We start from the raw sequence: 22,938 nt of genomic DNA, 5'->3' as shown, positions 1-22,938 counted from the left end.
TTCTCTCCTGGTGCATGCAGTATGCTAAAGAGATCACTTAGTATGCTCTCAAGAAAGAGAATACGCAGAAGACTGTTTGAAAACAATCCAAGGAATGAAGATCACATCACCTTAGTAAAAAAGTGAAGAGAAGATGTGCTCTTGCATCTGAAGAGATATGTATCTTAGTGCCTAAAAAAGGACAAGGTATCTAATGTGATGTCTGTCTTTCAAACCCTCATGTCTCTGAGAAACTTCTGTTGCTTTTCCATTGGTACAGCTCTATGAATAAATATAGTGGCAAAATTGAGACTTAAGGACATTCTGATATATTTACCAAAGTCTTCCTTGTCTGCCTGCTTAACCTCTGCAAAGGAGTGGTACAACTTTTCCCTCTCCCATTACAGTGCTAGTTCCACCATGTTGGAGAAACACAAATCTTTTGGTTTTGTTTTCCAAAGTCAACAGAATAATGGCACGTAGAGTTTTCATTTTCATTAGCTATTTATAAATACATTTATAAACTATTTAATAACTGCTACTTCCAAAAGGAAAATAGGAGAGTTTCTTGCTTCCCCAAAAGAGTAAACTGAAAACAAAATGTTGCAGAGCTGACTAAAAACTTGCACTTCTGGAATAGCAGCCTTTCCACAAATGCCTTCAAAGTTGGTCTGTTCTCTTGTCCCTTCAAAAAATTGTTTGGGAAATCTGCAGTTCTCAATGCTGAAAGCCCTGTTTTGCTGAGCAAATCGATACATGGGATTTCTTTCTACAAAGCCCTTTGAAGCTAGAGCAATTGTCTCGATGGGCTCTGACTCACTCCCAGGAAGAGCACGATCAATTATCTAATCGCATGAAAACAAAGTACAGGACCAAGCGCAGGCAGCATGCAGTGCCATCGCTGGTGCTGGGCAGCACAATAATGTCTTGCGCAAAGTACGGCGACAAAATACAGCAGTGATTATAAAAACGGCAGCCTGTTTTTAAAAGCTGGCAGTGGCCTTTCAAAGGGAGCAGAACATTAAACATGCGGGTGGTTACGCAGACCGCGATATGCGTTGCGCATGATGCTGTTGCTGTTAAGGACTGGAGATGGAGGCTGGAGGCTGCCCTGCCAGGCCTCACCTCCTGTGAGCAGAGTCCCCAGGATACATTCAAGGCCAGGCTGGACGTGGCTCTGGGCAGCCTGCTCTAGTGGTTGGCAACCCTGCCAGAGCAGGGGGGTTGAAACTAGATGATCTTTAAGGTCCTTTTCAAGCCAGGCCATTCTGTGATGCTGTGATTCTATGATTCTGTGCCCCATAGGCCACAGATTCCACTGTTTAGTATTTTTTCCCCTCATAGTTGGGTGCTCCAGGCTCCACCTGGGCTCTGCTGACTGGGAAGAGGAGGCCTCAGACAACAGCAGGCCTAAAGCTCACCAGCCAGGCCCCAGGAGCTCAACACGCCAACGGATTTCTCTTTGGGGGGTAAAAGAGCAGAGATGCGATGATTTGTTCAGTGCTGATAGCATTCTTGCTAACAGAATGTGATAGTTTTGGTTTGGATGTGACTCTCCAGGCTTCATTCATGCCTCAGGCTAAGGTATGGACTTCCCCTCAGGCTGCTCCCTCCTCTGCCGCTCCCTGGTCCCTTTAGTATTTTCTTACTCAAATCCACAGACAGGTTGGAATCCGTCTTTACTCTGAGTCATATGCACATTCACTTTCCAATCTATTCTCTGTATGTTATCAAATAAAAGGTTAATTTCATAATCGTTTTGCAAGAGGCAAAAATGCCAACACCCACCTCTTTTTATTTTAGGCTGTTTTATAGTTAAATAGAGCTATGTTTGTTATTTCACGCCACAAAATGAAATAGACTGATGTGGTTTTTTTTTGTTGGGTTTGTAATCTCACAAATGTATGGCAAATACTCTCAACAAATAGCAAGGAGTACTTGTTAATGGAAGAGTTAGTTACAGGACACACTCCGGCTGGCTCGCAGACTTTGGCTACCCTTTCCTAGAGGAGCCAGAGGAGCTGACCTGCCCGAGTGTGCTTTGGGTTGAGGAGTGAGGAGAGCATCTGGATGTGCCGCCAGCCCGAGCTGCAGGTTTGAATCCCTGCTGGTGAGCTCGGGATGTCTGGTGTGTTTATCTCAGCCACTCGGCGGTTTTACTACTCACTGGAAATGCAGCCAAAGGCAAGGCAGCGTGCTGATAGCATGCTTTGTTGGTCTTCCTCACCGTTAGTAATGGACTTAGAGAAATGAGTTGTTATGCTAATTATCAAGGTTAAAATGGGATGCTCTTGGAAGGCTGGGGTTCTGCCTTCCTGGCCAGGCCTGTGAATTTCCTTCCCTTCTTTCCTTGCCTAGGGATTTTGCTGCCCACTGACTTTGGCTTCCCTGAATCACCTTCCCACTTTCCCTGAGTACTTGGATCCAAGGAGCAGGCTGACCACGAGGAGCACTCATGCCAAGGCAGATGTGTGGTGCTGCTGATCGTGCCAGGAGTCTGGGGCTGTTTGTTAATCGACGGTATGTAAGGGCGGTGGGGAGCTCTGTGAGAAACAGGCCTTGATGCGTTGCCCCATACCCCTTGAATTTTAAGACCTAAGTGAATGCGTGGCTTTTGCAAACTGACCCAGCTGATCCAAATCTAGCCCCTGTTGGGCAGATATGTAGACCATAGAAGCTATCAACTAAGCTAAGCTGACATTCATTAGTTTTCTTGTCAGCAGTTTCTGAAATGATGCCATCTCCAGGGTGGAACATAGCACCTAATTAATAGTATTTAATTTACAGTGTCATTGTGATACCCCCACTAATACATAATTGCAACAACATTATTAACAAAAATATTAATCCTCTTTGTCACCCAGAATGTTTCTCAAATCATTCTGTAGCTGATCAGATTTGTCAGTCTGGCACAAAAGAAACCAACATTATTTTTGTTATTCTTAGATGCAGCTGAGCTTATTGTTTGTTTGTTTTTAAATGATTGCCTTCAACTTCTAAAATCCAGATTTTTCATTTTAACCTAAATTGTGTTTTATGATATAAATATATACTTTTCAACTAACTCTTATACTTACAGGCAACCAATTATTATACCAGGGGAGCCCGGAGTTAATATTTTTGGTTTCAAAGCTTCACTTTATTTGAGACTCTATAAATAAAATTCTCATGAAGTATTTATACACCCTAACCGAGCTCAGAGGAAGAAACAGAAGTAATGGGTAAGTAATGGAGATACTATTTGTGCTTTTACGTCTTAAGAACAGACTGTGTTTTTAAACCCGCTTGAATTTTTAAATGAAAAGTAAAGCTTAGTTTTTGCATTAAAATGAGACTCATTCAGTGTGGGGGAGATGCTGCATTTGTTAACTCTTTTTTCACAGTGATCTGGTTTTGTAGATTTGAAGTAATTTGTACTAGATTTATACCTGCAGCTAGCTCTATATAAGAGACAAGCTGCCTTATATCCCTCTCCTATATAGGTGCATACTTCTTATAGATGTCTGTATTTGTATTCATAAACACATACCCATATAGCAGGTTAGTCACTTGCTAATTTCTCTAGCTATGTCACTAAATACATTGTGGACCTTACTAATTCCTCACCTCCTCATTGTGGTGATGTCACCTGGCCTCTGCTGTTTCAGTGACGTGTATTCAGCGTCTGAAACCTTTCTACAGGTGGTTTTGGATAGATTTTGTGTAGTCCCAATAGCAATGAAAACTCTTTGCTGTTTTCTAATCTAATAACTAATCTAATATGTACATGATTTACTGGCATGTATGTGGTATTTATCATGGTGGGAACAGATATGAAATGTTTCCATAGCTTTCATCACACTCATTTGGGTTGGAATTTGTCTTCCTCATTGTGCAGCGGCATTTGTTCCATTAGCTGCTATCCCAGTCTTGCACCAATAAGTTTTTTGTATCAGAAGATGCTGTCAACTGTGCTCTCTGTCTTTGGACTGAATTTGCAAATTGCCAAACACCTTCAGCTCTTATTTGCAGCAGTGAGAACTAAGTTCACAGCCCATTTCTGGTATAGGACTTGAAGTAAACCAAATTCATAAGTGTAACTAACTGCAACTCTAAAGCAGGTAATTGCGTCTGCCTGAGATGATATAGTTCACATATATATTTATAACTCTGATCTTAAAAACTTTATTTAATTAGAATTTAGCCTTTTTTTTTTTTTCTGAGATTTTTTTCTGTATACTTCTGCTACTCCCACTGTTTCTAATTTTTATTTTAGGGTTTCTTTCTCCATACAGGGTTTGTTTTTGGTGACCCTTCCGTGCCTTCTAAAGACATTTCCTACATGCATTGAATATGATTTGATTTAGCCCTTCTTTTACCCGTTTTATAAATGTTTCTGAAACACACGGGTGTAACAATAAGCTATGATTCAGCACATTTCCATCACATAGAAATCAAATTTCAGTGGCTCTGATTACTCCTTATTGTACTGAGATCAATAGATGGGAGAACCCTTAACCTAGCAGCATGCCAGAGTGCCCGACATGTATTCATAAGAAGAGTCTATAAATTCAATAGAAATACTAGGTTGAAGGGGCATTCATGCTTTGAATAGCAAGGTTTGTGGGTTGATTTTTTTTTTTTAAGCTTTTCTACCTTGCTTTACACAAATTGGATTTCGAAAAAGGCTTTGAGTCCTTCAGAGTTTGTACTTTGTAGCTGGGTAAAAAAAGAGATATAGATTGTTATACAATATCTACCAAAATAACAGTTCTCTAGTGACTGAATGACACTTCATTTATATTCCCCAATTACAGCATTAATTCTAAATTTCACTTGTTAAAACTGCTTTCCCATTCTGAGGTTCTATATTGCACAACATATGACATTACAATGTATTGTATTTCATTAAAAAAATAATTTCTAAACTAGATTGATATATACTCAAGTCAGAAGGGGCCCCACATTCCTTTTTAAACTCAGTGATAGGAATCTGGAATAGTCTATTGTTTCCACTGGAACTAATGTAGATTTTAGCAGTACAAAGAAGAGCAGGACTTGACCCTCACTGCAACGATGGATGGGAAAAATGTTATGTCACTATTTGCAGTACTACATACCACTCTAATAAATTAAATGTCGTGCCTTACATTTAAATTCATTTTTATATAGAATTTACCAGTCAGTAACTGAAGTAAAGGATGCAATTTTGTCATAAAACTTAAAAACTATATGATTTTTCCAAGTTAGCATTTCATTTAGGATAAGCTATTGGATTTGTAAAGATAAATAATATCCAAGCCAGTTTAGTTTCTTTGAAATATTTCTTATCTTTTCTGTGCTATTGTTATTTTTGTGTTTCAAATGATGTTAATTAATTAATGTATTTCAGAAACTTGAAGATGGCAATATCGGTGGTTTATGCAGAAATATGTATCCTATATCCTTGCTCCTAAGAGCCTGCGTTCCTACTGGATGAAATCTGTATTTGTTACGGGAGCAAACACCATTCTTTTGTAGCAGTAAAGCTCATCTTGGCTTTACTTCCTCTCTGCAACAAAAATGTATGTCATTTATACAGCCTGAGAAATTAGTGTTCCACCTTCCTTTTCAGGAGAAATTCTGTCTACAAGACGTGTCTAAAAGAATCAGAATCATAGAATGGCTTGGGTTGGAGGGTTGTTTAAGATTTTGCTGCTGAAATCCTTTGACCCTTCTGCTTCTGTGAAGAAAAAAAATATCAAATCTGTTTTTATTTATTGAAAAATGGCCTCTTAAGAGCTGATGAAATTGTGTTACTGAGATGTATACTTTGATGAATTTGCACATATGTATGGGATTTGTGAGGAAGGAACAAGAATACTTCCTTTTGGCAGGTATTACGTCTTTCTCTTTCATGGAGTATAATGGTTTTTTTCAAAGACATGAAATCAAAAGCCTCCTGCCAAAGGCAGCTTTGTGTGGTAGCTGGTTTAATTTTTCTTGAAAATTTTGCCATGGGCTATTTTGAAAAGTACGTTGCTGTTGAGGGTGCAGAGCAACACATTTGTTTCACATGAATGGTGGCAAATTCCAAGACTGACTTATGCGCTTCCCTATGGTTTTCTAGCATTGGTTTCTGAGAGAGCCAGACATTGTTATGTGTACATTGAGACGACATTGCTGACTCCAGCTATTAAAGATTTATTTGGCTTGAGAACATGTTTTGATTTTGCAGATGATTTCAAATGGCAAGGAGGCTGAATGCTGGCACAACAGATAGTACCGTGTGATCCTGATGAGCTACCTGATAGTGAAGACAAAGTAAAAACAACCTTGATTTCTGCATGCGTGTTATTGCAGGCCTTCTGAGCAAGCAGTGGCTGAACTAAAGCTGCATTTCACAGGTAATTCTTATCAGTTTATTTACCGTAACTTAAGTCTTGTGATGTTCACATTTTTTGAAATGAAAGTCAACGTGAAGTTTGTCTGATCACCCTAAAGTCATTTCATATATTGAAATATCTAGTTCAGGATTCGTTCAACTCCACTCATGCATCAGTGCTTGAATATGTTAGCTTAACCAAGAAGATAAAGCACTTGTACTGTTTTTCAAGGCTGGAACTGGATGTTAGAGCTTCTGGGTACTTCATTCCTTGGGTGAGAGCAAAAAGACAGCGGTGGATCTGATCTTCACCGTAGATGATCCATCAGTGTACAGTTCTGTTGGATGTTATGCCCCTGGGCAGGTGCAAACACCGACCTCTGGCTACATGATTTTCTGCAAGAGTTTGCAGTTCTGGTAATCAAAATCGTTTCCTGTTTATATAGGAAATATATAAAGTGCAGCACCCAGTTCACCATAATAAAGAGGTGAGTCTTCTCTGTCTGTTAGAAACTCACACCTTGAGAATAAGCAAACATTTTAGACCATGTCTGCAGCCCGGTAAGCAATTATTTAATCACAGCAGTATAGCTGAGCATTGCAGTCTTCTGTACTCCTAAAGTGTAATACTTAGTAAGGAGACAATAACTAGATAAACATATAAATGATACAGCATAATGCCTTTCTGTCCTGAATCATCACAAGGCTCAATATTCTATAGATCATGTAATGATTTCATTCAGGAGCATAATAAAAGTCAGATTGGTTTCTGAGAGACAGTTACATATGGTAATCTGTTTTACTGCCCTCTCCTACTGACCATATTTGCAATGTAATATTAGTTTTGCTAGTGGGATTCTGGTAGTGGGGCTCTTGTAGACATATATATGTATATATAGTTTATATTTACTGAACCATTATGAAAACTGAGTTGTAAAGTTCTAAGAGAAAAGGGTTTGTAAATATTTAAAGTACGGTGCACTGGTAATGGCTATAAATTCAGGTGTAGCATATATTTCTCTTTGTTAAAGAAGATTTCAATGGTTATATTTTCAAAATATGCTCAGAAGATTTTAACTTTATGGACCTCATTAAGTCAAGAATACCACATTCCTAATAGCAGAAAAGAGGTGGGTTTTATTGTAAAGATGCAGAAGTGGGCCTCTAGGGCAACAGTTTCCTGTACTCTTGGGCATATTACTCTGACTCGTCTTCAAACATACCTTTGAAATAGGGTCAGTAAAATGTCCTTTTGTCTCGCTTGTTCCAGTTGTAAATTATTTGGGGGCAGAATCTATGTTCTAAAATATTAAATGCACAAGAGCTACTCCAATGATTTATGCTGGAGTCATTAAGTACTACTGAAATAGTATTGTTTAGCTTAAAAAGCAATAATTAAGCAGTTTTGTAAACCGAAGTTTGATTTGCGAATATAAGTCAGTTTTGATAAACGTTTCATTAAGTCCTTACAATTTTTTTCTGAGGTGATATGCTCACCATTTTACAGATTAGAGAACTGAAATGCACAAAAATAGAGAAAAATTGTTGCAGGTATAAAATAGAACAGTTCCTAGAAATTTCATGTCAAACAGGTGGTGACTAGATCTCTTTTCCACACTGTTTATTATTTTGATACTCAGTATAGTGGGGGGCTGAGCAGGCTAGACTCAACAGAAGTCTGGAGCCTGAAGCACTGAGTCACATCTTCCACAGGCATTCTTATAATGATGCTCATCACTGATGTAGCCCATGCTGGTAATACCAAATTATTGAACAGAGATTGAAAATCACAGTGAACATGGTGGGGTATTGCTTTGCAGGTTTATGACCAGGGTAAGCGTCCTTTGTGGAACAATAAAAACAGGAAATACATTTAAGCAGTTTGAATTAAACTATCCAGAAATAAGGGGAATATATACTGATTCCTGTTGTCATTTGTGACTCAGTCTACGTCTTTGTACATCTCTGCTAAGTTTTACACTAAGTTCCATATATGCATATGTAGAAGAATAACCTGTCAGTCATTGTATTCAGTGCTTGATTATTCAAGAATTTTTAGTAAGAGCTGCTCTTCTGCTTTTCACAGTTGCTGATGCTGCCTTGCTAATCTGAATGTATTCAATACAATTAGAAAAACACTTCAGGAACTTGAATGGTCCCAGTCTGATTGCTTTATCACTGATATAGCTGATTGACCTATTTCCATGCAGCTTAAAACACCAGCTAGCAACCTTTTCTCCTGGATCAAGCTGACATGCACTTTACAGATGATCATTGTCTTCTCATTGCTGGGTTATGTATTCAGCAGGTCAGCTTTTTTCCATATTTAGCACTTCTCATTAAACGCAATAGTACATCTCTTTCAGAGATGTTGCAAAACACTTCATGGAGAATATTTTCATCAGAACAGAATTCCTTTTCTACTTACTTATTGTCCAGAAAAAGACATTAAATACCTGAAATTATTAAGCATATTTCTGGTCACAAGAGAAAAGAGATTGATAATTTTCTTTGGCTTCTCTTATACAGATATCTTAGGAATTCTAGTGCAAAGTATTTTTTTTTTAATTTATTTTTGGAATTACACACATGCTCTTTTGCATGCTCTTTTATTAATGTGTGGTCTAAAAAATTCAGAGTTCTGAGTGGACCTTATTTTGATAGTGTTTGGCAGGCCTGGAATCATGTACTGTCCTCATTTTATCTAAAGCAGAATAACACAAAAGTTAAAGAAGACTTTCACAAGGTCACAAGAGAAATTAGCTTTTCTGCATCAAGACTTATAGGTCTTACAGGACTATACTTCTTCCTTGAAGTAGTTTCTTGTCAAATAGAAGAACCTCAGGAACATTTTTAGGTATACACCTTTAAATTAGAAGAGTTGTTGAAGACAGTAGAAACAAGGGATATTAAGAAAACAGTTGGTTTCATCTACTGTAAATGTGCCTGTGGGTTGGTATAGCCACCAATGTGCTTTTTTTATTGTTATTATTCTTTCTTGTCTGCCTGCTTTCTTTTTCTCCATTGCTACAGCATGTCTTCATTGGCTAAATCAATCTTTCCTGTCCTTCTGTTTTTTATTAAAACCATTGTTGCCTTTTGTTGTATGTCCAGAATTGATCCCTTGTGATGAGGAAAGGTTGGGCGGAGGGAGGGCCATAAATAGAGTAAATCACAGCCAAAAGAGCGTGATATTTAACAGCTTGGGTTTGCAGCAGTAAAGGGCAAATTCGCAGGTGTCACATAGAGTGCTTTCATCGCCCAGAGGGGCAATTCCAACAAGGACTGCCTGCTGCAAAGTACAATGGTGTGAGGTGATTCGGGGGTCACCTGCACACAGTTCTCTTGATGGATTGCAGAAACTTTCTCTTGTACTGATCTTAGCTACATCCTCGCTGCCTGGGGTTTTCTGACAGGCCCTTTCTTCTGTCAGTAATGGACTCTTGCCTCCTGTTCAGTATCTTTTTCAAGGTAGTTACAGAAAATCCCCTGTGATCTATTGCATAGAGCTGGCAATCCAAAGAATTGTGCCCATGGTGTACTACTTTATTCTTTGCTCTCTCCAAAGCAGTTGACCCTTTTGCAACATTGGCAGTTGGATTAATGTACGCAATATGCACTTTGCAGATAATGCTATTGACTACATCTTCATGTACTGAGGGAAGGGAATCCAGGAGGGTAAATGGGATTTCTGGTGACTGGGAGGAATGTGATTAACTGCCTGATCTAATGCCCGCTGAAGTGAGCAGAATGATTCTGGCTAATTCCATTGGACATTGAAGCAAAGCCCTTTTGGACTGGAACTCAAACCTCAAACAGTAAATTTTAGTAGCAGCAAAACTGAAGGGACGAAAGGGGTAAACTTCACATGGTAGTTATAGCAGAGTAAAGCTGTGAAATACTGTATGAGGTCTTTCTAGCAGCGGTCATTGATAAGAATTGGACCACTGAATCTTTGCCAAGGCACCATAAGCAAACAAAAAAAAGAGTTTTAACATTAGAAAGCTTTTGTTCTTTAGTAACTGTGGACAAATAGTGCCCACACATGTGCACAATTTGGAAAACTTACAGGCAAAATGTTGGAACTGGAGTTCTTCCAAATTTAGATAATGTACACCAGAATTTAACCTCTTGGCTTAACAGACTGGGTAATAAATGGCATTTGTTTTTGTGCCAGCAATTTCAAGGAATTCCACATCCACTGATACGTGGCAGTAAGCACTTCTTTTTCCTGAAGTAAGAGAAATAATAGAGGCGTAAAGAGACACAGTACAACTGCTCTTCAGATATTTCATTTCTGTAAAACTGGTGCAGCTCAGAACTCTACGCCAATTAAAAATAAGTGAATTACAAAGAAAAATCAGCTGCGAGAACATGGACTAATTGGACTGGAAGGGGAAAAATAATAAAGTGAATACATATTTTGAGAAGTGCTCACAATAAATAAAAAGGAGAGACACTTTGCAGCCTCTCCATTTTCGCTTTATATAGAGTGATGCTCAAGGCAGGGTGATTCATGTGATGAAATAGAGGATCTGAGCAGATAATAGTTTGCCAATTCCCTGAGCTGCTTGCAGGACACAGAAGGTTGTCCAATTAATCCCTCTTGTTTGGATTAATCATGCCAGCCTGTTCTATAGCAGAGGCAGCAACCAAACAAGAACAGAAGAGATGACTCCTAGGCAGAATTTCACTCAGGAAAGGACTTTGGACAAAATCTGTATCCTGAATTTGTGCAATAATATTAATAGAGAGAAATCCCTTTCCTATTCATGTCCAATCAATATCATATATGAATTTATACAAATCATATTGAATAAGCTCATAAATTCTGATCAAGTATAATAGTCACAAATTATCACCTCTTTTTATGTTGAGCTTTATGCAGCACCCCTGCTTACACCTTTAGTCCTGCAGACCTTTCATGGTTCCTTCTTCATCCTTTGCATCTTTCCCATAACTGTTTTTTTTTTTTTTTTCCAACCTCTTTCATGCTGGTCCCTCTTCCTAAAGCACAACTGGTCTTTCTTGGATGTTACTCTTATTCTCTGCTCATAGATCCACTGAACTCCTTTAAAATTCTCTCCATAAGTTTAAGGAAAAGCTGTAGAAAAACACCATAAACTAACCCACAACTCCAACACAAATTCCAAGGTTTATGACCTGATGAAATGACCTTATTGAAATAAGCTCAGAGCACAATGGGCATAAAATACAAGTTTATGTTAATGGGTGGCTGTGGAAGTAAACACGTCAACAAAATAAATTTCTGTTTTACAAACATAGTTTTCCTTCAGGACAGAGATTGAAATAAAGAATTGTCCCTTCTACAATGGACACAATAGCATTGTTACCCCACATACATCTGTTCTGCATTATTCTGTTATTCATGCATCTTCTGAATACTTGGGAAGTATTCAGATACCACAAAAACAAGGCCAGAAGAAGACGACACAAGATAGGACTAGACAAGTTGTTTTTTTTTTTTCTTTATATATAATTTTTTTCTTTATATATATATTTTCTTTTATATAAAAAAGTGTGGTTACTGCCATTTGTACCATTCTATACACATTTTATACAAATTGATCATTGTTCTGTTGTAAAATAGCTAGTTTTAGTGTATATGTGGAGGATATCCTACGGCATGGAAGCGCCCCCTGGAAATGATTGTATTCTTTAAAGGTGTCTCAGCCCCAGTCTTGCTTTAGCTGCATTAACTGCAAACACATGCAGGCGTCAGGAAACTGGAAGATTAAAAAGTCAGTGGAAATCTACACCCTACATCACTCTATTCGCAAACACATTTTGAAGATTAGAAAGAAATAGTTGCATAAATTGTAGTGAATAAGCTTTTTGCTTGGTTCTTTTCCCAATCTGCTATTTGTTGTGAGCGCGTGCACACACACAGATGCACATACTTAGATTAATATAACTACCTGAAGCAATACTGAGTTGCTAAATATTTTATGAGCCTGTGGAAGGTTAGTCATTATGCATGTGTCTCATTCACAGCCATTTACAGCTAATTGCAGCAGGACCCTGGAAGTTACACAGCTCTTTGCTGGAATAAAGTCTGATAAAACTTCCCTCAGAGTTTTATTTAGGGCCAAGGTCAACTATCCAGTATTTTTAGTTTTTAAATGAAGACTTCATATCTTTCTAAGAAATAGTTTAGCTCATACTGTGCTTTTGAGCTAGAAACCGAAATGAATGAATGAAGATTTTATGACCTTTGTTATTCCTCACGTCCATCCAGATGATCCTGCTGCTGCCTTTCAACCTCAGAGTTTATGAGTCCATGAATCTTAATAAAAGGGCATTTTCAGCAGTATAGGGGACTTGAATTCCCACTTGCTCGAAGGCTGAATAATGTCTTAATTTTGTTCCCATTTCTTCATCTTAATATTTAAAATTCTGAAAAAAAAAATCGATTTTTTTTTCACAAGATGTTGCTTGGTTAAGAAGCTGCTTGTACATCAAAAATATCCCAATGAAATATGCTTGAGCATCTTAATAATCATCTGCTGAAAAAAAAGTTTTTATGTTTACACTGTTTAATGGAAATATTCATACAAATTAGTTCTGAAGCATTTGGTTTGTTTTCCAACTCCTGACACAGAAGTTGAAGGAGAGTTATTCCTTTTGAGTTGCCTGGGTCATCCTATTTTTCACATAATATTAGCCTGAGTTTCAAAATAGCCGGTACCCTTCAGCTCCCTTTGTTTTGGCTTTCAGGACTCATGCCCCTGTGTTTTTGCTGTCAGCGTTAAGCACAGGACATTCACACCACACGTCAGCGTACAGAAGTGTAAAGCTGGCACAGGCTCAGAACCAGGTACGTGGTTTATAAATCAGCGGATAAAGTTAAGGTTACTGAGGCCTGTGTGGAAATGAAGGTGCTACAGAAACAAAAGCTCAAGGGCACTGCCTTCAGAAATAGGAAAGAAAAGTTTCCAGGGAGGTGCTCTAATTTATTTCAAGTGGCTTTCCCACATCTTCATCTCTCATTTCCATCCTTCCTTTCTTATGGGTGCTCAGAAGTTTGATTCACAGTATCTGTTCTTGCTGTATGTGGTCAGAAGACTTGAGGGGAGAGTCAAGAGAGGAATAACGTCCTGGCCAAGCAGGGACTGAATTTTCCCTCGGGGAGACTTGTCTTTTCTTTGGCACAGCTTGTATTGATAAGAGAGAGGTGCGATTCTCACATTTAATGAAATTCCTGTAACTTGAGGCATTCGTTTAACATCTGCTATGTAGCAAAGATGCATTGAAGGTTATTCTGTGCGCTATATTTGGTTAAGAGAACCTGTTAGCATCCTCCCTGTGTTGCAGAAAATCGGAAGCTGAAAATGGTCCCTGTGCCTGTGCAGAAAGCCAAAGCAGAGCACCTGACTGAAGCACGTCCTAGCACATGAACACCTATTGTCCAATCTTGTAAGCAGTCCCACTTCCAGCTGTCAAGGGGTTGGTGTCCTATAGAAATAAATCAAGGCTGGCAAACTGTAGTTTAGCAATAACAAGCACCCTGGGTTGGAGCTGCGTGATTGGCAACCATGATAAATTTCTGTAATTACTATTGACTCTAGGCAGACTTTAAGTGGTTTAACGTATTGCTAGAGCAGTGAAGTTTTGATTAGTTTAAAAAGATGTATTGCACATAACTTTCAAATGCTGGGAGATTTTTCTGGTGCTTTTTTAAGACAGGTTGCAGTATCCTGCTGAAGATAACATTGACAGGAGAGCTAGCAACTCCTGTTAATCCTTTTGCCAAGAAAATTCTCTGTATTAGTGACAGAAATGATTGCTCTTGCTGTGATCTTGCTAATCTGTCTGTAATTTTCCATCCACCACAATTACTCATCTCTCTTTTTTCTCTGTACGTACGTTGTTATTGCGACTTTTGTACAGTAGCAGATGAGACAGGGCTGTGAAATGATGCCTAGCTGGGCTTTGCTTCTGGGCACTAAGGTTTTCAATGACAATGTGAGCTCAGTAAATACACACACTAACGTGCTGAGGTTAAGGTTGTGAAGGACCATTCTGGAGCTGTGTGTGTTATAATTTCCATTTTTCACACTATGATCACTGTAAGTGTAGGGTTTATTCTTCTGTCTAAGTTTCTTTCTCTATCCATCGTGCCTATTCACATGTCTAGCCGTAGCACTTCTCTCCACCCTTTTATTCTCCTTCTCCCCATTCCCTCACAAATGATCACAAAGCACATGATCTCTCATATTTCTCTCATGTTCTTTCCCTGGACCATAAGGTTAAATCTGGTAGAAGGCATTCAGTCTGTCTGTGACAGACATGCATGGTGTTTTCAGTTCAATATGCAAAGCACTGAGTCATGTATATTCACTGCTGCTCTGCTCTTAATGGAATTTGAGGTGTTTATTAGAGTTAGGCTGAGCCTCATAGGGTACATTTTCACTACAGTTATCTTTAGGTTTGGCCTCACCTTTAGCCCACCTTTGCCATATATCCTCTTTTTCTCTTCTCTTCTCCATGTTCCTTCAGTCTTCAGCCATCATTCCACAGGTACCTTTCATCAGTCCATCTAGACCCATCATAGAATTTCATTGAAATGGTAAGGAAAGGGATTGTAACACTGCCATCCAAAAAAAACACAACCATTATTAGAAAGCAGCTGCTTGCTTGGTAACTTCAAGAAATTCAAGTTTGTGAAATGTAGTGCTGTGAACTATTAACATTCTACTCAACAGCTGTCTAGAGGATGTCAAGCACTGCTTATGTTTTGTACAGCTCTCAAGGATATGGGTAGATTTCAGAAAATTTCAGTGGAAAAGAAGGGTGTTACAAATGTATCGATGTAGAGGAAAGAAAAAAAAATAAGTTTATGTAACCATAATATTTTCTGTAAGGAAGAAAAAAGAGACAAAAGACCAGGTACACAAGAAACGAAGTTAGATTTCGAAAAATGCTACTGAAATATAGATATTCCCAGACACTGTCTTGAAATTTTACTGACCCTTTAGAGTAATCTTATGTCATATCCCTTTTATGTCCCAGCCACTATGCTGTGCAGCAGTAAATTGAGTCCTGTTTCTGCAAGCTCTGATTGAAAGGGACATGCATTCTTTTAACTGCCCACCTCTGAATACCCGCAGCAGGAATAATATTAAATTAATCTTACAATCTTGGCATAATTAAAGTATAGAGCCTGCATAAATATTGCATTAGGCTTATTGATCTGGAAATTATTTGACCACAGCTAAGCCTTTTGAGTATGTCTACAACCAGTTTTTTGCTGTCCTAAGAGGAATATCTGAATTGTCATGTCATTGTTTTATCCGTTCTCTAAAAATGATTCAAACTAAGACAGAAGTCTCTATTTTCCATACCATAATTTCATTATTTGTACTCCTGTGAGGCTTACAGCTCAATGCTTCTAATACAGTCAAGTATATGTTACGCAAAAGTTCTCATGTCGAACAGTTTGTAAGAGCAGTGAATTTTCCAGAAGGCAGTAAGAGATGGAAGCAGATGAGGAGAAAAGGCCAGTAGAAAGAAGAAAGGTGTTGTAGTCCTCATCTGAAAGATGAGCAAAATGCAAAGTGTTCAGATGAAGAAGATAATGAATTCTGCAAATTTATCTTAAGTGCATGAATGCTTGCTTAATTTTGAACATATTCTTAACTTCGATTTGAAGCAATAGCCACAGAATCTTTTTTCCCCTACATACGTAGTGTACTATGGTAACTGGGGCAGTAGTGAGTGAGATTCCCTTTCGTCCCCTACAGTTGGACATTTACTTAAAACAACTGACATCTATGCCAGCCTGCAGTAGTAAACTCATTCTGAGTTTATTATGAAGAAAATGTGTATTTTATTTCCCTGTGATGGTACAGTTGTAGATGTGTATGTGATATTTCCTAAATTCTTGTTTACGCTGCAGGTGTAAACACTGGAACCGAGCCTTGGTTCTCAACTGCCATTGTAGGAGCTATAAATGATCATAGTAGCAAGGATTTGTCATTAACAATGTATCTAGAACATACTTTGACCATAAATGTATGTCCATTTTGAGGATGTAGGCATGAAAAAATAAAGGAGCCTTAATGTAAACTTGAATCTGTTGCTTTACAGTATAGGACCGAATTACTTTTAAAAACACTAATTATTTTAAATAAAATGCACTTCATCTGGTATTTTCAAAAAGAAAAATAAAAGTTTGGTCTTGTTGCTTGTGATCATCATACCTTTAGATTCCTGAAGGTGGCTGAAAATTGACTAAAAGTGCATTATGCATATTCTCAAAGGCTAAAGACTTTTTCTGCTCAGTCTTGGCAACAGTCCTTACTGGAACCAGCTAGACAGGGGCAGGGAGAGCTAATTGGCAAGAGAGCAAGTGAATGACATAATTGGCTGCAGCATATCATTATCTTGGTGTACCAGCTATAATGAATGCCATTTACACAGGCCAGATGCAGCATCCCAACAATATGCTGGAGCAGAAAGAGTATTTTATCAGTGGTGCTCATTCCTGATGCGCAGCGTTGTCATCGCTGGGAGAAATGAGCTTTGCCAAAATGCATTAAACTCAGAAAATGCACATTCATGCAAAATGTAGCACAGGAAAGATAGTAAAATTAAAGGGACAACCCACTGTAGCCTTGCTCAGTAGACGAGATTTAAGAAGGCACTGTGCCTTTTTGCTGAAATTCCCGTACTGAGAGTCACAGTTCTGTTTCTGCCCCAAAGTACTGTACAATCTCAGGAAGTATCTGCCTCAGCTTGGTTCTCTATAAATGGGAACAATGACAGTGATCCTTCATTATTAAGTAATCAAGAAGATATGGGTTACAGAAATGCTGTTGCTTTTGCAACTTTTATATCAGAGGTGGCACAAGCTTTTGGAATTGTTTTAAAATAGTTGTTTTCTGTAGTTTGTTGTGAATCTTAGTTTGACAAGATACGTTTTTTAAAATGCAGAGTCATTTAAGATAGAATCCTATTACACTTTCATGTATATATGTACATCCTAGATGAGATCTTCTCTTTTGAATCCAGAATAAAGATACAATAAATTCAGGGAACAAGAGTATTTCACACACCTCCAATTACAATCAGCTACAGAGAGAGACTTGAAGGTAACAAATTACCTGCACAATCTTTAACCCCAATTACCAACAACTTGTGCTCATCCATAATTGTCTTTCCTGAAAACTCTTTCTTCCTGAGAAAGTAAATGATGGATTAAAGTTGTGGCTGCCTGTGGACAGTTCCAAATTGATGTATTGTTTGAAGGTTCCATTTCCCTAAAATACAGGTATTAGCAATCTCTTCAGGCACTACATAATCCTCCTGAACTTCTCCCCCCTCATGAGTATACCCCAAGAAGAATGAAAGAACTGCCATATGGAACTTTCCGTACAAACTCTGCTTAAAACTCACAGGAGGGGGTGACTGACAGTGATCGGTTGTTGTTTATTAAATGGGCTGACCTGCACTAAATAGCATTTGAATGGTAGCCCTAAATTTGAAGTAATAAGGCTTGCAGTATTAACCAAGCCCTGATATTTTAAAGTCATGGGTTATAAACTTCATATGAGATTGTTTACAGTGCCAAGTTTTGCTTTTTTTTCTGGCTTGTAGACTGTTCGGTAGTGCTCAGCCAGTGTTTTCAAATGCTTATCTGAAGTCATAAGGACTAGAAATACATTCCTCACTGAGGAAAACCTGAAATGCATGTTCTGTCCAGGAACTGAGGACACAAAATCTCTCCATCAGACTTTGCCAGATGCACCTGAACAACAGTTGATATAAATGGCTCCATCTCAGGTTTGAAGTGGGAGGAGATAATACGATAACGTGCTCTGACGTTGTTTGACCATATGATGTGATAGGAAGGACACAGTGCCAGCTGGTGCTAGTGGGGGAAAAAAGATGAAAAAGGGGAAGAAGAGAGTTTTAGCCTGGTGGAACGCCTCAGTTTTGCCCTACCAGGTAAATCTGTGTGTAAGACAACCATAGTAGACATGCAGTCTGAGTAGAGATTTTATATATGTAATTTCATCTCATGAAATGATGATGGCTGCATTAAAGACATCCAGATGATCTATGGACGTATGGCTTCAGATATAATAAAACAGAAAATAGAGTGGAAGTATATGGATTTTAGCACAGATACAAAAGCAAGTGTTTTTGTGATTGATACCTCTCTTGCAGGCACTGAACTGAATTGCTAGTAGTTTAGCACTGAATGACCTCAGGCTACTTAGGAGGTAGCATTTAATATTGCTAATTTTCCTCTTCCAAACTGTTTGCAGAAATCCTGCAGTGTGAGGAGCGACTCATGTTTTCTAGTTTTTTTAATTGATTATATAAGTAGGCAATCAAAATAGACTGTCCATTCTTTCGTGTTTGATATTTTTGTTACGTCCTGCTTTATGGGCAGGGCGGTGTGGCTGGCAGATTACAGGAGAGAGAATCTCTGTATCTCCACCACCTCCATATCTCTCCCTCTCTCTTCCTGGAAGCTATTTTTCTTGTTTTTATAGCATTCTTTATGATCCATTGAAAAGCCTCATGGTGCTCAGATTGGCAGTGCTGTTCTTCAGACCCATTGCTGCTGTTTGTGGCATGTAAAGTAACAGTGGGAGGTGATGGGTGGGAAGGAGAGGAAAGGAGGGGTGTATCTGAACCCTGCATTAGATATTTTTATCTGCGCATGTGCATAAAAATTCAAACTGAGGAATGACCTTGCAGATGATAAATATTACTTAAGATGGTACAATGGAATTGGGAGACTCAGAATGGCACAGGAACATGAAAGGCACAGGATAATGGCACAAGAGCAGGCAAGTAGGAGAAACAAAGCTTCTGGCTCATTTAATCCAAATAGCATTAGTCTGCTTTGGAGAGCAGTGAAATCAGCAAAACCTCTTCCTTTATTCCTCACAATTGTGTGCTCAGCCACACAGTGTCTGAAAGCTTTTGTTTGAACTTTCAGAGAGAAAAATAACAAAATATTGTGCCAAATTCATTATGACTTAAATAAAATTCAGAAATGATAATCAGGAGAAACTCTGCCATTAACTGGGCAAATGCAGATATTGCTAGCTCAGTGCCTGGGAAATTTAGCCTCAGGTATTCTCCAAGAGTAGACAGATCTAATTGTGTTGAGTTTAGTTGCATTATGCTGACTTACAGCAGCAGGAGATCTGGTCCAAAATATGTATCCAACTAACTCATGGAAAAACCTGACAAAGTAATTAATTCCCAGTCTTTAGAACCATCTTTTATTCTACTTTGTTCTGACCTCAGTGTTATGACAGCGTGTTGGACTTGTTTGGAGCAGGCTTTTTATACCGGGCCTTTCAAGGGAGTTATGCTTTTGGGTGTTTAGTGAAAGGACAATAAAAAATCTTATATGTTACGGAAATGTCAGCATGCTAGTCCAGCCAAACCACTTTTTTTGCCCTGTGGTAGAATCGGCTGGATTTTTTCTGGATGGGAAAGAGAGACATTTCACAAGAAACAGAACCTATCATGGTCAGGAACTGGTCTGTATCAAGAAAAGCTGTAGAAACTTTTTTGTTCTTATCATTTGTTGTAATTCATTTGCCCTCTTACAGCTGGGAGACCAACAGGCATCTTCCTCTTGACAGGTACAGCACCTGCAGTGACGCCTTACAGTGCTGGTACTTTCCCAAAGCTTATTGGAAGTTGCGTAGCTTAGATGGAGGCTGGGGAGGGAAGGCAGAAGGTTGCTCAGATGTCTCACCTGTTTGGTTTTCACCCTGTAAAGAAGATTTTATTTCACAATAGCTCTTGTTTGTTTTAAAGATTCATTTGAAAACGAAAAACCCTGTATATGAGTACTTACAAGCAGAAAAAAATGTAAAATAGGGAAACGGATTTGGCCCAAAGAACTTCCAGCTTATTCCTACCCCTTATTCTTTGTTTAAGACTAAAAATATATGTCTTTCAGCATACAGATTGTACTAACTGCTTTTATATATACAGAATAATAATGTTGAATGTCAATTGCTTATTTTGAATGCTGCAGGAATATGAATGTGATCACCTAATGGGAACAGATTGCCAGTCCACTTGTCAGAACAGAATAATGCTGGGTAAGGCCAAGTTTGCAAAGGAGTTCAGGAAATCTCCTTAAAACTCAAAGCAACATTAGTGGTGTTTTATCAGTTAATATAAAAGGTGTTTGCAGCTCAGTGAAGCCCAAACATTAAGATTATTGCACATTTTATTGGCCTTTCCTGAGCTCTGAAACTTGAAATTCATCTGCCTCTAACCTTTTCCACCCAAGTCAGTTTCATACATAAGTAAAGAGCGAGCTGAAATTACAGGGAGCTGTTACGGAATGAATTGACTTGCTTTCTTCTTTCAAAACTGATATTAAAATATATGAGGCGCAATTGTCAAACTAAGAAATTGCAGGGTGATTCATAGGGAATGAATGGCCAGCCTGCTAGTCTTTCTGCTCCCTTACATTACTGATTTTTAATACTCTTTGAAAAGGAAGACATTTTCTTACCATCCAAAACAAAATGGAAATGGGGAGGGGTTGAAGGGAAGGCACCATCTCTGCCCAGCTGCTGTGAACATATTGCAGATAATGCCAATCACCAGAGCATGTTGGAGATGTTAGATGTTTTAGTAAACAGCTTGTAAATGAAAACACAGAGGAATTGCATCTACTTTTCCCCTCTTCCCCCTCCTCCATATTTTATCCTTCCCCTTTTCTATAAGATACTTGTCAGGCAACACTGTGTTTGTCAGTGTCATAGCCCAGCATCCAGGAGCAAAATATAAACCAAAATTGATTTGTACATTCAAGGGTGAATTTTCACTTCAGTTTGCTGAGCTACAGCAGTGAAGCATGTCTATTTAATTTGCAACATAAAAAGGGATAAGTGCCATGCCAGCTTTCTGAATGCTGTTGGTTCTACATGGGGTAGCAAGGACTGGAGGTATCATATAAACTGGGGCCTCGATCCTGGGATTCAGCACAGATGGGTACACTGCTGCCTTGTAATGCAACTGAGTGAAGATATTAAGCGCAGTTCAATAAGTTTGATGTTAAAAGCATCCTCCAAAGTGCATTAAAATCAATTGCAAAAGGTTCAATTGATATCAGTGCACTTAGGATAAGATCTGTAAGGGCACTTTCAATCTCCAGACTGGACTCAGTAATCCCAACTGTACAGCCTGTTCACCTGGACATGCGGGGATGATAAAAGGTAGGCAGAAAACAAGTGGTTCTCAACCTGCATGCCAGAAGATAGAGTGTTCAGTGAAAGGATTATCTGAACAATGTGTCCTCTCATGATGTGGTGCCTTCCAAGGCCAATGTGCTAGTTGTATTCACTTTACAGCTTTTCTAGATAATGCAGTAACAATTTTATTAAATTTTGTTCTCAAACTTTTTACTTATGATAAGTACATTCCATTTACTACACAGTATTTTCAAAAAAAACTCTTGTGTGCTCGTATTTTTTTTGTTTCCAGCTTCTGTGAGCCCCTGTGCTAAAGTGCTTGCAATATTAGAAGTGATCTTAAAATCTTCAGATTTTTAATCACTAATTTGTGTAAATTTATTTTCTTCTTGTGCATTCTTGTCTTCTGAAAATTACTTAGAACTAAGTATGCCCATTGTTCCTTTTCCTTACCTCCTAAAACTATGCTTGAGTTGAAGTAAACTTCCTTTGATGGCACAGCTCTGCAACTCAGACATTTCCATGAGGTTTCTTTTTTTTTTTTTTTCCCCCTTCTTTGACACCAATACTTGCACTAGTATCTGAACTTATTTAATCAACTACGCGTTCGGTGCTGCAGTGGTGATTTCATTTCTTCCACTTTTCTGTGGTCTTTTTCTGGTCTTGCACCTTGAAAAATTCCAAAATATCAGCAGTCCTTCTATTGCATTTTTTTTGCATTTTGCAACAGCTTTCTTTGCTGGTAGCTTTCTTGCCTTTTCATCCTCTAATTACATCTTGCATTTCTTTGTTTGCAACATGAGATGTTGCAGCTTTCTGCCCATTTGTGCACTATTTCTGTTGAAGTCTTGGTTTATATTGGCCAGCACCTCTTGCTCATTTCAGCTTATCAGTTAAGGTGGCATTGAGTTCACGTGTCTTTTCATCTCTCTTCTTACAGCACCTCTTCAGCCTTTTCTGATGAAGAACTTTCTCTTCCATTTTACCATGCTACTTTTCCATTATTGAGGATTTGCTCGTTTCGACCTATTTTATTTCCTTCATATGATTCCACATTCTCAGTTATCTTGAACTTTGATTTCCTTGCCTGGACACCTGTTATTGTGGCCTCTATTATACTGTCAGACATGAAAGGCCGTGTCATGTTGATGATGACTATTGTGGTGTAACTTGTAGTCTGAAGTCTTAAAGTACCTGACATCTGGTCTTCAAATTCAGCTTGAAATGGTGACTGTAGGTCTCATAATGTCACTTTTTGTAATGCTCGCAGCAGTTTTGTTTTTCTGGAGTTTGATGTTTAGTGTCAGCACACAGATGATCGCTTCCAATGTAAGTTATTTTCTATGTTCAGACATTTGTGGGGGTTGGTCTCGATGTTTTACTGAAATAAGCATGGACACTCAGTTCTGA

Source organism: Anser anser, assembly GCF_964211835.1.
Source record: "Anser anser genome assembly, chromosome: 26".
NCBI lineage: Eukaryota > Metazoa > Chordata > Aves > Anseriformes > Anatidae > Anser > Anser anser.
The sequence above is the reverse complement of the archived record's forward strand: the minus strand, read 5'-3'. Positions refer to the sequence as shown.